The 16,388-nt window shown below is 37.7% G+C and overlaps 1 long non-coding RNA gene across 1 annotated transcript in view; it reads left to right on the top strand.

Annotated features, from left to right (window-relative positions):
* Window positions 1–10,702, top strand: part of LOC111092834 — a 275,718-nt gene extending 265,016 nt beyond the window's left edge. The window contains exons 3-4 of the long non-coding RNA XR_005379939.1: window positions 5,010–5,111; window positions 10,640–10,702. This is a non-coding gene — a long non-coding RNA (uncharacterized LOC111092834). The remainder of the gene's footprint in view (window positions 1–5,009; window positions 5,112–10,639) is intronic.
* Window positions 10,703–16,388: the final 5,686 nt, after the last annotated feature.

Genomic DNA, 16,388 nt, shown 5'->3' with positions numbered 1-16,388 from the left:
GAAAGTCAGAATAACATTTCCAACTGCCTTCTCATCACCTCAATATGAATATCACACCAGGAAACTCAATACATCCAAAACTAACACTATTATTTTATCTGCCAAACCTACTTCTCCTCTTGTGTTTTCATTTCAGTTAGTGGTATTATTATCTTTTCTTCAGCCAAGAAAGATAATAAGGAGTCATCTTTGACTCTTTACTTTTCTGAATTCAACATCAAATTCTATTGACTTAATAGCATATTAATTATTTACTTCTATCAGGCACATGCTAAGTACATTAGGTGCATTTTCCCAATCTTTCACTATGTTCTGCCTCATTCTTATTTTACATGTAAGAAAACAGAAACTTGGATGTTTAGAGATCAGTGATAAAGTCAGTATATGAACTCAAGCCTGTTTATTTCCAAAGGTAACCAGTGTCTTGATGCCTTTTCTGTTTGCTCTCCTCTATTTCCACTGCTGTAGCCCAGCTCAGATCATCACAGTAGAAGCTTTGCTAGCCAATCTCCAATTAGTCAGATCACGTCATTAATAACACCCTTCAAGTCTCTTACACACTCATCACTGGAAACTAGTAGGAGATTGCCTGGAACGTTGAATATTCCTGGTTCCATCAATTTAGTTGCATGTTTACCAAAAAAGAATTGTATTTTGTTCTTAAGCCAGACAGTTCAATTGTACTTTTTATTGTGTTACAATATTTAATGACATACTGTTTAAACTAAGGAGATATGAGTGTGGAAGAGAGCTCTTTCTATGAAAACTAAGCTGAATTTGTTGGAAAGACAAGACGAGAATAAGTGGCTGAAAATTTTATAATCCATATAAGTATGGAGAAGGTGAACCAAAAATGATTGGGGAAAACTCTCATGGAAACTTCTTTAAGATTCTACATTCCAATTGCCCTTTTGCTGCAATTTAAAGAAACAGAAACATGGGTGTGGTTCATGCAAGAAAAAGAATACAAAACTCCAATTAGCAAACCCATACTCAAAGAAGGGATCTTAACATTCTCGTATATAATTGCAAGATAAATGTACTCATATGTGTCTTAAGTTAAAATATAAATATCCAAGGTAAACATCTTGTTTTGTTGTTGTTCTCTGATTTGATAAGTTTTGCAAATGACTGACCAAATTTGGTCCCTGATTTTACTGAATGAGAGACCTTCCACCTTATCTCTCATTATCTTCCAAACAGTAAAAGTACCTTTCCTTCGACCTAACCCCCATCTTTAGTCTAATTTCTCCATTCAGCCAACAAAAACGTTTTAAGAGCCAAGTAATTAGCAGAATTCCTTCTAAAACTCAGATCTAAGCCTCTCTCCTCTTCCCACAATAATTCAGTGATTTTCTCTTGCCTGCAGAATGAAGCTAAAAGTACTTAGCAGAACATTGAAGACATGTAATGATCTGACTTCCACTCACCTTTTCAGGTTCCACCTTTTAATATAGCACTCTTGTCAGTCACCCACATTCTGGCTATTGCCCAAATGCATGACACCATTCAGTATCCATTCAGAGAGAGCCTGAACTCTATATTTGTATCTCTCACAATTTTATTACATACTTATAAATAGTAGTCTATAGTGGGAAATATATTGTTTATAGAAATTATGTAATATAGAAAATGCTAAAGGTATCTGAATAAATTTTACTGAATGAATTTCAAGTTGTAAAGTCAAGAGTATTGTGCAACATATAGGCTGTGGATGGAGGCATAAACTTGTCTTTAATAATCAAAAGTTTAAATGCGTCTATTCTCATGATAATTTAGTAAAGTTTTAAAAGTCTGGATAAAAGTGATATTTTGACTGTCCTTATCCAGTTGTCCAATCAGGGAGAGTACCTATTTCCTAGGTGACAAATATCAGTGGACTACTGTGACATTACTGTCCTTGGTTGTCTGTTTCTCTCATTCACATTTTTCCCCTGGAAGTCTTATACCTGTGGACTGTCATAGATGCCACTACTGCATAGAACTCCTAAAATGTTCATCTCAGCCAGAGCACCTCAGTCAATTCCATTCCTCTCTCTAATTGCTTTTGTGTATTTTCAACTCAGCAAAATACCATCCATCATATCAGAGTTTAAAATGGAACTTTCCCAGCAAACTCACTTTTTTCTGCCTTCTGAAACCACCCCCTCCGAGGTTTTATCCATAATTCTTGGGGGTCTATTTTGTTTTTTGTTCTTTCTTGGGCCACAACAAATTGCCAATTATCTCTTCCCATAGTGACTGGATCATTAAGGGCTTTGAAAACTATGGAAGTACTTGCCCCTTTATAGTCAAACTTCTTGAAATATTTGCTCATACTCATTGTAGTCACACTGTTATCTCCCATTCACTTTTCAACCCAGTGTAATCTGGCTTCTATTCCAAAACTTTTATTGTAGCTATTCTTATATAAAAGTAATGAATTACTGCATTGGTGTTAAATTTAATTGACATTGTCTCAGTTGTTAACCCAACTTCTTATAGACTTTGATATTTAGACCACTCATTCTACTTGAAATGAATTCTTTCTGCTTCTGTGATACCTCTCTATCTCTGACTGCTTTGTTGTGCTACTCTTTTTAGGGTTCTTTTTCTGCCCTTAAAAAAAAAAAGTGTCCATTCTTCAGAGTTCCAAATCTTCATGTCTTCTCCCTCTACGTACTTCTCTGAGCAATCTCATCAACTTCTCTGGCTTTATTTTTTTAAGGTTTTTAAAGATATTTATCTATTGATGAGAGACACACAGAGAGAGGCAGAGACATAAGCAGAAGGGAGAAGCAGGCTCCCCATGGGGAGCCTGATGTGAGACTCCTGGGATGGAACCTTACCCTAGGATCGTGCCCTGAGCAGAAGACAGATGCTCAACCACTGAGCCACGCAGGCAACCCAATTTCCCTGGCTTTAGTTACCACCTCTGCCCATGATCACCACTTTTGTGTCTCCAGCTCTGTTATTCACCTGAGCTCTCGAGATGTGCATATTAAACTGCCTCCAGATGTGTCCTCTTCAATATTGCAGAGGCATTTTGACTTTAACTTGCCCAACGCTATTTTACAAAAGCACAAAAATACTCTCTTATTTGCTTATCTTAGTGAATGGTGCCATTCAGTATCTATTTGCTCAAACTATCAATGTTAAAATATAGCTATCGATTTTAACTTCTTTTTTATTCCTTATTCTCCAATCAATATCAAAACTCTATCAACTTTGCTTTTGAACTAGTTCATAAATCCATCCACTTTTTCTATCCCTTCTGTACTGCATGGCTCAACCCAGGATGATATCTCCCATAGATATCTGCAACTGTCTTCTAAATGAGCTCCTTGCCTCCATGCTGGCTCCTCTCCAATGAGTTTTCCAGGCTGCAGCAAGCTTCCTCTTTCTAAACAGACAAATTTAATCACATTACTTCCCAACTTTCCTGTCAATGTATCCACACTACCCTCAGCATTAATTCTAATCTCTTTCACATGGTTTGAGGGCTCTTAGTGATCAATCCCAGTTGCCCTTCAAGTCCCGTCTTTGCCACTCTCTCACACTCTGTGGTGCTTCTTTAAATTCCCAAACTGCATCAATTCTCTACCTATGGACCTTGTCTATCCCATGAATCTGCTCCTCTCTCATCAGGCTATTCTCTCTCCTATGACTCCTGCTCCCTCCCCCTGCAATTCATTCATTCAACATACTTTTGAACACTCAGTATGCACTAGGCATTGCTCTAGGTTCTAAGACCACAGTAGGCAGCAAAATGGGTATGTGGTACTGAACTCATGAGGCTCAGGGACTACTGGATAGACAGATAAGCAAATTTGGGTCATTGCAGACCTTTGTGATGAGAAATGGACACTGTGAGTCTAAGGACCCAGATGAAGACATTTCATTCAGGCTAGGAATAGACGCTTCCTAGGGGCAGTGTTATTTGGAAGGTTAGACGTGAGATAGAGAAGTAGGAAGGTAAGAGGCCAGGGAGTTTAAGATAAACTTCAAAGTGTAAACTTCTTACCTTTTCTGCTTTTTCTTTTTTCTTCTCACTCTTCTTAACTCTTACCATCCACATCCAACTACCTCTATTCTTTAAAAACTCTTTGGTTAGTTCTTATGGTACTCCTTGAAGTAAACTATTATTTTCCATACTTGGTGGCATCCTTTTCCACAAAGCACTTCCAGGCCCTCCGCAAACCCGCCAGTTTCCTTTCTTCAACTCTCTCCTCCAGATGAAAGTGAAGAAACCTCATTCCATATAGTAGCCGTAGCATTCCATCTCTTAGACAAAGCTAACAGCTAACTTGTAACTGACTAAGGTCAAGCCCAGATATTCTTCTTTTTATCCTTCTGCTATAATCTTTCCAATTGTCCATTCTTCCGTTCATATTTTCCAATAATCCACAATGTCAAATTGTTTATGAGAAATAGACAACCCATGATCTTCCTTCATTTTCTAAAATAATACAGCACAGGTCAAGCTTAAGAAGCCTTTCCTCATAGCTTTGAGATTCCTGTTGGACCTTAGGCTCACCAGAATAGGGTGATACTATTGTTTCTCTTGAGCTTTATTCTAGGCCATAGCAAGACCTTTAATATACAGTAAAAATGAACAATCAGTTAATACCATCCCACAGATCCTTCACTTCTTAAAGGGGCATATCATCTTAAAAAACTTTAGTTCCCTCAGGGCTTTTTATCTTACATAGTCCTCCCTTTCGGGCAGTGGTTCCCATTTTTATATGTTTTAGTAAGATGAGAAGTATCCTAGGATAAATTTTCAGGCACCTCCAACGTTCATCCTCCCATGGGGTAAAGAGGAGGGTGGCTTTACCCATGATTGGTCAGTGACTGAAGGGGACTCTGCCTTGCATCAGCAATGTCATTATTTCTTCACTCACTACAGTCTGAAGATTTGGCAGCAGTGCTGATGCTTATATATAGAAGGAAGCTAATTACTTCATTTCATTCTTTTGTTGGAACATTTTCCTACCCACTCGCAAATAATCTTCCCTTTCCTTTAACAGCTCCTCTCTAAAGAGACCAGCAATAGAACATTCATCAGAAGAATGACAGTTGGAGCACAGGAGGAGACAACAGAAGCCTGGGCCCAGGGGCCCAGGTTAGAGGTCAGTGTCCAACAACTCCTAGGTAATTGGCCTTGTAGTGTCTCCAAAGGGAGTTCTTAACAGAAGCAGATGGAAACTTCCACTGAATTCCTTATATGTTTGAAATAGATAGGTAGATGATAGATAGATAGATAGATAGATAGATAGATAGATAGATAGATAATAGATGATAGATGATAGATAGATGATAGATAGATACATAGATAGATACATAGATAGATACATAGATAGATACATAGATAGATAGATAGATAGATATGTGATTATTTCACCCATAAAGGCAGTCATAGGAATCCCTGGGTGGCTCAGCTGTTTAGCGCCTGCCTTTGGCCAAGGGCACTATCCTGGAGTCCCGGGATCGAGTCCCGCATCGGGCTCCCGGCATGGAGCCTGCTTCTCCCTCCTCTGTGTCTCTGCCTCTCTCTCTCTGTCTATCATAAATAAATAAATAAATCTTTAAAAAAAAGGCAGTCATATTTCTATAACAGTGGCTTCATTAAGGCTTTCAATAGTCATTATTGGCCATTCTTTTGGGGACTCTATGAGCAATCATTTTCTTGGTCTGAAGCAAAAAAAGACTCAGGACACACGGTTACCTCTTTTAATTTTTGTTGTGGACAAAAAAAGACAACACCTGAGTACCTTAACGAGCGGCATGTTTGTGATAACACTGGAGACAGGGTACTATGTGCATCTATGAACTGTAAAATCTATGGCACTTTAATTAATTTTGATTTCACAGAGAATTTAATGAGTCAATAAAGACAAATCATGGAAATGACAGTACTTTTATCTACCATCTGGCAACTCTTGATAATACAAAATGGCTCAAGACTTCAATAAAGGCTCATCCATTCTAATAGAGAGATTCTATGCTTATTGTTCTTTAACATTTCTGGTATATTTGGAAATTTAAGAGCAGAGCTGCCATATATGGGATCTGATCAAAGGGGTGAGTCGGGGTGAATAGGGCCAAAATCCAGCTGGCGCTCTAGTCAACAAGCCCTACACCTTGGCTTCTTCTAGTTTATATGTATAGCCTAGTGAAAGCTCTGTTTATGAGGCTGGATAATAGAAAATTGTCAAAATTTAACTGAAACCATTAAAACAGTGGTATATATGTATATGCATACATGAAAAAAGTAGGTCATAAAATAGAATATATCACCCCATTTTTGTGAAATAAATAAATGTAAATATACAGAAATTCAAACACATTCTATCTATCTATCTATCTATCTATCTATCTATCTATCTATCTATCTATTATCTATCTAACTATCTAGGGAAAAAATTGGAAGAATACACCCCAAAATGTTGACTACAGTTATCTTCAGCTCGTAAGTTAGTTGTTTTTTATTTTTTTTTTTTTTGGAGTGACTTGGCTTTTTCCTTTCTCTGAGGAAAGAAGTGCATTAACTTCACTTTGTGTGTGTGTATGAGAAAGAGAGAGAGAGAGAGAGATGATTATTTTTTGTGTAATAAGAAAAAATTAAAACCCTAAATAGTGGATTGAGACTTAAACAATAACAACTAATAATAGTTACTTTAAAAATGACAAGTATTTGTGAACTGAAAACCTAAAATAGTGTTTAAAACCATCAGGGCAGTTAAAAATAAAATCTAAACAGTCTGAGGACAAAGTATTATTTACTGTTTGACTTGGCTAGTTTTTCAGCTGCAACAGCTACGGTTTTATGACAACCCTTTCATACACCAGAAATAGATGTTAAAGTGAATCATCAATTTAAAAATGTAATTATAGGATAATCCCACCTCTGATATTGATTATATTTAACAATCCCATTCAGAAGAGTAATATTATATTTCTTTTCTGTCAGTGATTTATTACTACAATGTTCAAAGAGATAGTATATAAAGGAATTATGCAATTAGGACTCTACATTAGTTTATTAGGAAAATGAAAAAAAGGAAGTATGTTTAGATGTGGCTTCCATTCCCTGACTTTTTCCTTTGGAGAATTACATTTGGTTAATCCTTGAGACAAGAGACTGAGGCTAATATTTATCAACATATATTAAATATTTATCAGACATTATACTGGTATATTTAACATTTACACCAATTTTCTTTTTCTTTTTTTTAAATTTTTATTTATTATTTATGATAGTCAGAGAGAGAGAGAGAGAGAGAGAGAGAGGCAGAGACATAGGCAGAGGGAGAAGCAGGCTCCATGCACCGGGAGCCTGACGTGGGATTCGATCCTGGGTCTCCAGGATCAGGCCCTGGGCCAAAGGCAGGCACTAAGCAGCTGTGCCACCCAGGGATCCCTACACCAATTTTATAAGGCATGTATTTACCATTTAAGGCTCAAAAAAATTTCCTAGTTTCTCTGTAGTCACATAGCCAGTAATGTGATGGTACCAAAATTCATACTCAAGTCTTTCTGACCCCAAAGACTTTGCTCTGTCCTATTAGACACGAGTTCTAATGTTTTATGGTGGTGGATTGTATTACGTTTTAGAATTACTCAATCTGCCCTCTTCTATGAGATTATACATCCTGCCCCTTTGCACAAGGCTGTGTGACCGGTTTGGCCACTGGAATATAAACAGATGTGATGAACACTACATCCTTTAAGAGCCATCATGGTATTTTGTCAATTCACTTGCTTTTTTCCCTCTGTCCTATGAATATCCCAAATAGGGAAGCTTCTTCAATATGGGTCCCAGAATGTGAAGACACATGTAGCAAAGCTGTGCAGACAGTAGCTACCAACAGAAAGCTGACAAAATGTGAACAAGTGTGCATTCATTTTCTATTGCTACATTATAAATTACCACAAACTTAACAGCTTAAAATTACCAATTTATTTACTTCACAGTTCCTGTATGTTAGATAGCTGGGCATGACCCTATGGGATCACCTGCTTAGGGACTCACGGGGCTGGTCTCAGAGCATCAGCTGCGGTTCTCATTTGGGATTCAGATTCTCTTCTGAGCTCACTGGTCATTGGCAGAATTTATTTTCTTGTAATTGTAGGACTAAAGACCCATGTTCTTGTTGGCTGTTGCCTAGGGGTTGCTCTCAGTTCTTGGGGGGCTATTCTCAGATCTTTTCAGTGTGGCTTTTCCATATTCAAGCCAGCATTGGCACATTGAATCTCCTTCCTTGCAAATCTCTGACCAGCAGCTGGAGATAACTGTCTGCTTTCAAAGGGTGCATGTGATTAGGTTAGGTTCACCCAGATAATCTCCCTATCTTAAAACCAGCTAATTAATAGATTTAATTACATTTACAAAATCCCTTTGCCATGTAACATAACATAATCACATGAGTAACACCAAGGGATAGAGACCATTCAGACCTTCTTAGAATTCTGTCTACCACAAAGAGATAATTGTATTGTAAGCCACAGAAATATGGGGAAATAGATTTTTTAAGGTAGCAAACTGACTAATGCAACTAGTTATCTGAACTCGTGTGTCTGTGCATATAAAAAGGGGCATAAATCATAAAGGACAGGCAGCTGAACAAGTTTTCACAAAATGAACACATCTGTACAACCACCACTCAGATGGAACAAACAAAAACAAATAGACAAATATCAGAAAATTATTAACAACACAGAAACCCTTTTCCAGTCATTTCCCAGACCCTAAATAACCACTGTCCTATTTTCCAACACCATAGGTTATTTCATCTGCTTTTGAAATATGAATGGAATCTGGCTTCTTCCTCCTAATACTATCTAGGGGATGCCTGGATGGCTCAGCGGTTGAGCGGTTGAGCTGCCTTTGGCTCAGGGCGTGGTCCCGGAGTCCCAGGATTGAGTCCCACATGGGACTCCCTGCATGGAACCTACTTCTCCCTCTGCCTGTGTGTGTCTCTGCCTCTGTCTCTGTGTGTCTCTCATTAATAAATAAATTTTTAAAATCTTTAAAAAAATACTAGATCTAGGAGTTTCATTCCTTTTGTTGCTTGTAGTCTTAGTTCCCTTCCTGTTTAATAGTCCACTTAGTCCACTACATGGATATTCCATAATTTGTTTTTCCATTCTTCTGTTGTTGATAGACATTTGGTTAGTCTTCAGTTTTTAGCTATTACATATAATTCTCCTCAAACTTTTTTTTTACAAAGCTTCTATCCTTACCTCTCCCTTTTTCTGTTCCCTTCCACTTCCTCCCCTCCTCTCTTCTTCCTCCCTCCCTCTCTTCTTTCCTTCCCTCTCTCTCTCTCTCTCTCTCAATTTCTCTCTTTCAGATGCCTTCATATTTTATTTATAACCTAACCTCTCCCTAAAAAGAAGAGAATCTAATTAGGATTTTGTCAACTTTCAAAATTAATCTTTAAGAAACTCTGAAAGATAGTTGGAAAACCACAATGAATGGATTTAGACCAAACCAGTAGAGAGCTAAAGGAGGGGCAAAAAACAAGATATGATTTCCTACCCTTGGTTTATCCTGGAGCAGAAATTGCTTAGGTGAGAACAAGATAATTTCAGCCATCAGTCTGAGCAGAGCCACACCGCGTAGTGGGAAACAGCATAGGCGTACCATATAAAGATCTGAATCTCTGCTCTTTTTCCTTTCTCTAAGTGGAAAATTCGGCAATTCACTACCCCTCTAAGTTTTATTTCCTTCATCTGTCATGAGGGTAATGGGACTTTTCCCTTGAGATGTCTCAGTTCCTTCCTACACTTCTGCCACTTATCCAAAATCCAATAGCACATTTTGTCCTAGCTCTAACAACATTCTACCATCTCTGCCCTGCTTTTGCTCCCAGAAAACTGACCTCTATTGACTGCTTCCATTACCTGGCTCTGTTATTATTTTGCTTCCAACTGGGTTCAGCCAATGAGAGTCACTTGCAAAAGATTGGAAGGAAGGAGGAGAAAGAGGCTGGATTATGCTCCTTACCCGCCTTACTGCTGTTCTAGGGTGGCTGCTTTCCTATCAGACCACAATTCTAGCTATCACCTGACCCCAGTGACACCTATGTCCCTCTTGCATTTTAAACGTAAACCTGGGCAGCCCCGGTGGTGCAGTGGTTTAGCGCCGCCTGCAGCCCAGGGCGTAATCCTCGGGTCCTGGATCAAGTCCCTCATCCGGCTTCTTGTGGGGAGCCTGCTTCTCCCTCTGCCTGTGTCTCTGCCTCTCTCTCTCTCTCTCTCTCTCTGTGTGTCTGTGTCTCTATGAATGAATAAATAAAATCTTTTAAAAAATAAATAAACCTAGAGCTGATCATGATTTCCCATTCAGTGGTGCTCCACCATCTTTGCTTTCCTAACCCATCCATACTTCCATAAATAGTTCCTTTACTATTCTCTTTTCAGGCTTAAGTCCTTTGAATGGATCAACCTTTCTTGAAATGTCCTTGATAATAGAGAAAGACCCCAATCAGATTGTTGAACACATGGGAGAATGGAAAAACAGTATTAATAGTTGGAGGTCAAATAAAATGACAGATTTAATGAACTAGGGAGATGGGATGGAGCAATGAAGAGTCATAGTGTCACATAAGCAGTTTCCGTGGTCTCTTACATATGTGGCATTTAAACTCCATAGGGCAGCCCCGGTGGCGCAGCGGTTTGGCGCCGCCTGCAAGCCCAGGGCGTGATCCTGGAGACCCTGGATCGAGTCCCTGGAGACCCTGGATCGAGTCCCACGTCAGGATCTCTGTATGATGCCTGCTTCTCCCTCTGCCTGTGTCTCTGCCTCTCTCTCTATCTCTGTGTCTCTCATGAATGAATAAATAAAAGCTTTAATAAAAAAAAAGTTAAAAAAAATAAATAAACTCCACAGCACCCCATGAGTTAATAAGATGACTATCTAATTTCAGAAATGAAGAGACTATGACTTAGGGTGGTTGAGTAATTTTCTGAGATCAGTCCTTATTAACTGGCAGAACTAAGACTTTGCCTCCCAAACCCATGCTCTTAACCAGAAGGGCAGACACTTACTTTCTATGGCAAAGACAAGAGCTGTAGTTTGCTGCTAGCTTTACATACTTTAAGGACTTAGTAACATGGCATAGTTGGCTATCTTGAAGAGACAGATATGGAATAGATATTTAGAGATATCAAATGAAGTTATCTGAGTGTTGATGAATTCAGAATTAAAAGGTTGCGATGAGGGCAGTGGTATTTCTTCTCTGTGTCACTTCTTCCTCTCCCAGCTTTTGGCAACAGACCCCAAAATAAATCCAACCTCCTTTGCACGCCCTTTGTGGTTCTCCCCATCATACTGCTTCCTTCCTGGAGTTCTCTCCCACCAGTCACACACTCACCTTGCTCCAATCAAACTGACATATTCTTCCCGGTTCACTTCTTTCGTCATGAAATTGCCTTCACTCCTTTTTTCTCCTTTGAAATCCTCTTGAGGCTTTTTTGTCCACTTAAAAGCTACTTCTCCAGATAAATTATGTTATCACACCAACCACAAGTCACTACCCCTCCCTCTTCTGAACATGAGCCGCTTTGTTTACACTACTTTCTCTGCATACGTCATATGCTGCTTGGAATTTTACTTGCCCATGTTCCTCCCTTTTCTTTCCTACTTGACATTGGGAATTTAGATCATGGGGAATGTTAACATAAGTAAAACAGAACCCCTGCCCCTAAAGAGGTAAGAACACAAAGAACTCTAAATACCTTTGTGTATTTTGGCATTTTACTTTAGACAAATGATAAGTACTTGTGCATGTAAAAGTGTGAATGTTCACATAAATTGAGGAGAAGGATTCTTGAAAAAAATGACATTTGGGATGCATCTGGAAGTCTGGTTGGTCAGCTGTCATAATTTGGGGAGGGAATTTTATGAAGAGAAAGCAGCATGAGATGGCTTTAAGAATATTGTTTCCATTGTGCATCCCAGTATCTCTGGTGATTAATGAAATTAATAATAGCAGCTATCGTTTATCAAATGCTTGAGACCTGCCAGACATTGTGTTAAATGCTGTTTGTATGTTATCTCATTTGATTAAGATCTTCCCTGTTTTACAGATGAGAAAGCCAAGGCTTAAACAGATTTGGTAACTTGTCCAAAGTGGCCCAGTTAGTCTCTGACAGAGCTGACTTCTAATGAGGGAATATGAGGTTACATTGCCTTTTTACTTACAACTTGACATAATGCACAATTCTTTATGCATTTATCGCTAACATTCCAGAGAAAATCCAAACCCTCCAAAAGCTATATGGAGCCAATATAATCCTCACATAATATTTATAAATTGATAAGTTTTAAGGAATCTAGTTATTTACAATGCATCTCTGAAAGCTCTTTTTAAAATGGCATTTCAAAATAACATTCCATTTATCTTCTATGGGGGCATTAAAGTTGTAGCTCTTTAATCTGAGGTATAAAATAAATTCCAAAATTTCTGAGTGATGATACAGTTCTTGAAATATTTTCTAAAAATAAAATATTGTCCCATAGCAATTATGTTAGTCACCATTTAAACTATTTACATTCAAAACATTTAGTGAGTTTTAAAAATGCTGATATTTTTATCAGGAAATAAATGCAATAGTGCCTCTCAATCTACAATGAAGTTAAATTCTGAGATATGAAACTGCCATACATTATAATGTATGAGTGAAATTTGCCAAAAACAATGAGCTTCCATTTTCCAGATGCTCAGATGCTCAAGTAATGACATCAACACTGTAGAGTTTCCTGGGTGCAAGTTATAGACTAGTACACACTGAAAAGGAAATGTCAGTATATTTTTATTTTTTCTTAAATCATACGTTTTTTCCCCAGCTGTTATAAAAATGTTTCTGTGCCCTATGCGGGAATAGTAATGAATTTTTATATTAACAAAATATGACTTGTGCATCAGGATGTTGACAATTACATGGCGTATAGTCTTGAACTCCAGGATGAATTAAGAGGCAGTGACCATATTGCACTGTGTTGGCATATGCAAAAGAGCATTGAAGCAAGGTCAAATTGCTAGTAAAGTCTTTAAAAGAGTGAAAAAGAAGTTCTTCGGTGGGTAATTATTTTCTACTGATAGGCAAAAGGATGGCGTGTGTTCTTCAGTTACAGGATTACCTACCAGAGTACTCTTTCTCAGGCCTCTGGAGAAATGCCTAGTATTGGTATAGACGAACTGCTCTTGAGAACCACAGGAAAATGTTAACTTTAATAGAGACCTCAGTGTGCTAAAGATCTTAGAGGAAAAAAAATCACATCTGAAAGACATAAAGTTTGGAATTGTCTGGGCTTTGGCTCAATTCAGAACTAACAGCCAGAAACAAAATGGCAATGGAAAATGAAGCCTTCACAATTTTATCAAATTGCTATTTTATGCATGCATCAACATATGGACTTTAGGCAATTAACAAACATTTTTCAGATCACATAGTCTTATAAGAAATGTAGAGGGCCAAACACATGTCCCAGAACGACCTCAATATCTTACAGCTACATTTGACAGAAATTAGACCATAAAGTGGGTAAAAGTTTGATTTGTTTCAACTACTGTTCATTCCCTAGAAAATACTGCCAACATCATTAACATCAGTAGCCTGGTAAATATAGCATATCTTACTGGACAACACTCAGAGTGACCGATGATCTTGGTTTGTCTGAGATTGAGGAGCTTACCAGGACCAGAGAATTTCAGTGCCATTAAACCTACCACTAACCTGGAGCAGTCCCAGGCAAAATTGGATACTGGGCCACCCTATAGGAAGATCAGTGTTTCACTTTCTATTGCGTATGCTACACAGTGCAATATGGCGACTGCCTAAGAACAAACAGCTCTTTTATCTTTAAGCTAGAAACTCCCATTTGATTTTTTAAATTGCAGATTTATTGGAAAACTTAAAATTATTATTTATTTTAGAAATAAAATAATGCAATAAAGATGTGCCTGGGTGGCTCAGTCAGTGACACATCAAACACTGGATTTTGGCTCAGGTCATGATCTCAGGGTTGTGAGATCAAGCCACACATCTGGCTGCACACTGGGCATGGAGTCTGCTTGAGATTCTCTCTCTCTCTCTGTCTCTCCCTCTCTCTCTTGCTCCCCTTCCCTCCCCGTCCCTCCTCCATCCCCCTCTAAAAAAAAAGGGGAGGGATAAAATATCACCTTGTTCTATAAACTGAAGATGTTTTTTCATAGCTCATAAGGAGTGATTCAGCCATTTCACTACTTTAAAGAGTGTCAAAGCTTTTACTTTAAAAACAAGATGAATAAACCACCACTACCACCACCACCAACAAAAAACAACCAGAAAATGAAATGACTCCTGAAAGCTAATACTGTGCAGGAAAAGCTGTGGTGTGATAGTAGCGAGAGCTGGTGCATTGATGGTGCTAGCAGTGGTTCTGATGGGGGCTCTGACTGGGATATCTTGAAAAGAAGGGCTCAAAGAAGTTGCAAGTCAGGCTGGTATATTTGGGATACAGCAGAGAGCTGCATGTGTGGATCACTGAAAGGAAACGATGGCATGGGGTTGAGCCACTCTGCACCATTTCCTTATACTGGGGCCTCCTTGACAGAAGGACAAGCTGCAGTTGAAGCGGGAAGAGCTGGGAGATAGAACTCTAGAGCAGGGAGATAGAACTCAACACCTAAAGATCATCCTCTTTTTGTACTTAAGAGCAGGGCTTCAGGCAATTCTGTTTATTGTATTAGAAGTTCTTAATAGCTGAGTGGTTTTTAAAATACATTTTAGAAGGAACATTGCAAAAGTTTGTGATTCATTCTAATTTAAAATGTAAGGCGTTCTATTTTCATTTCTTGCTTTTATATTGTGCTAACTGCACGTAAGTGGAAAATGATAAACTTGTGTCAAAGGAAATAAGCTGAATACAATGCAAAATGGCAAATGTGGTTTAGATTTTTTAAAACATATTTTATATAAAACAAGAAAGAAGAGGTAAATTAAATTTACTGAAGGTTATTAGTTTAAGTTATTTCCAAGTTGGAAAATAAATTTCTATTGTATTTTTTATTATTTTCCATTTCTCTAAACTAAATGTATATCATTTTTAGAGTAGAAATAAATACTTATCAATAAACATTATTTTTTAAGGAAAATAAAACACTAATTACTTTTATATATACTAGAGAAATTGATAAATGAATAAACATTTCATTGGGTACAAATAAAGAAGGTATGATTCACATCCTCAAAAAATGTAAAATATATCAGGAAAGGCAGACCAAACCTGAAAAAAAGAAAACCATAAATATTAGATTGTGATATAAAATCCATTGTTATTCAAGTTTATTCACTATAAAAGTAATTTAGTATTCTTTTTTTGCTATATACTACTTATACATATATTGAAAAAAATTTGATTATTATAATCTGCCTGCATTTTAAAATACAAAGCATGTTCCAGAAAATGTCTTCCCCCCCCCAAAGCTTTACATATTATTTCCCAAACACCACTTAGTCTAAAATAATAATCCAGTTTGCCCCCAAACACTTATGAATGCTCACCCCATCTTCAATCACTTCCATTCTCTCCATTGTTACTTACCTCACAAATAGGCATCCGTGTTGAAACTCTCTATTTTATGAAGTCAGTAGAAAACTAAGCCAAATGGAAAAAGAAAAAAGAACCAGAGCCTCTGCAGAGCTTTACAAATAATCTTTTTATTCTAATTGGATTTCTTTGATTACAATTCTCATCATTTGAGTCAGTTGTTTTCATCTTGGGCTGACATAGATCACCCAAAATGTGATACTTTTCTTTACTCATCTGTAAAACGGAAATAGAGCAGACTACTTTCTCAAAGGGACTATAGAATGAAGGTGATGCTATCCTACTTGCCAATGAGAAGTACCCTCCCTGAAATAAGCCTTTGTGGGAAAATTAGACATCAAGACAGTTATAATGATTGGCCACTAAGACTTTTAAGGATAAGATAGTCTTTTTTTTTTTTTATGCACACAAATAAATACAAACAAAAACGAAGAGACCCTCAATAGATCAACTGAAAATGGTTTTTTTTCCTTCTCTAAAAAAAAAAAAAATCAAGCTTGTTATTGTTATTATGGCAACAGATTATCAATATGAAGACTAGAGTTTCTCTGGCCTGCCAGAAATGGAACTTTTTATTTATTATTATTTTTTATTCAAAAATTTAAAAAAATAATGTCTTTATGTTTTTGTGTGGTAGGGAAAATAAATGCAGTAATAAGAACTGCATTGCAAAAGGATGTCTAGCAGGGGAGCACCAAGAATGTAAACTTGGCCCCCAGGGCACAGAGTGTGCCATCTATGACCTGTTGGTGCCTGGGTTGTGACCTCTTGGTTGGCCTGACTGGATTCTGAGTCCCTTCACTTGGCC

This window comes from Canis lupus, chromosome 27 (assembly GCF_011100685.1).
Source record: "Canis lupus familiaris isolate Mischka breed German Shepherd chromosome 27, alternate assembly UU_Cfam_GSD_1.0, whole genome shotgun sequence".
Classification (NCBI taxonomy): Eukaryota; Metazoa; Chordata; class Mammalia; order Carnivora; family Canidae; genus Canis; species Canis lupus.
The sequence above is the reverse complement of the archived record's forward strand: the minus strand, read 5'-3'. Positions and strand labels throughout refer to the sequence as shown.